Here is a 674-nt window from a genome sequence, read left to right as displayed (position 1 = left end):
TGGAGGAAGGAATCTTCTTTTGCCTCTATTCCTCTTATTCTTAGGTTTTGTCTTTTTATTTTGTCTTAAATTTATTGGACAGTCTTTAACAGGATTTTTTTTATTTTAGATTTAACGTTTCTTTGACAAATACAACAATTTCTTCCATTCTATTTTCTACACTTGAGTTTCTTTCCTCCATCTCTTATAGTCTATTGGCTATGCTTACCTCCATAGTTCCTATTTTTCTTCCCTAACTTCTTTTTCTAAACAATTTCCTCTATTTGGTTGTTACTTAATTTCTCTAAAAATATATGGAATGCTACACAAATTTTCATGCCATCCTTACACAGGGGCCATGCTAATCTTTTCTGTATCATTCCAATTATAGTAAATGTGCTGCTGAAATGAGCACCACATAATTTTTTCAAGTGGTCATTAATAAAGTCACTTGTCCTTGACTTGTGAGTTTCATATTATCACAGATTCCATTATTATTTGTTAAATGGACAGTGAATTATTTTCTGTGAAAATGCTCCCTGACTAAGGCAAATCTTTGAATAAAAAGCATGTCATTGGGACATAGCTTATACTTTTAAAGAGACCATTCCATGATGTCATGTCAGCAAGCAGTCTTCATGTTGTAGTCCTTCACCAAACTGAGAGCTTTTCATACTGAACCATAAGCAGTGAAC

General features: G+C 32.8%; 1 non-coding gene across 1 annotated transcript; it reads right to left on the bottom strand.

The window, feature by feature from the left end:
- Nucleotides 1-287: 287 nt before the first annotated feature.
- LOC132651673 (U6 spliceosomal RNA) lies at nucleotides 288-394 on the bottom strand. The gene has a single exon (XR_009589257.1). It is a non-coding gene; the product is annotated as a U6 spliceosomal RNA (small nuclear RNA).
- Between the last annotated feature and the right edge of the window lie 280 nt (nucleotides 395-674).

The sequence above is a fragment of the Meriones unguiculatus genome, assembly GCF_030254825.1.
Source record: "Meriones unguiculatus strain TT.TT164.6M chromosome Y unlocalized genomic scaffold, Bangor_MerUng_6.1 ChrY_unordered_Scaffold_23, whole genome shotgun sequence".
Lineage (NCBI taxonomy): Eukaryota > Metazoa > Chordata > Mammalia > Rodentia > Muridae > Meriones > Meriones unguiculatus.
This window is presented reverse-complemented; position numbering and strand designations above follow the sequence as displayed.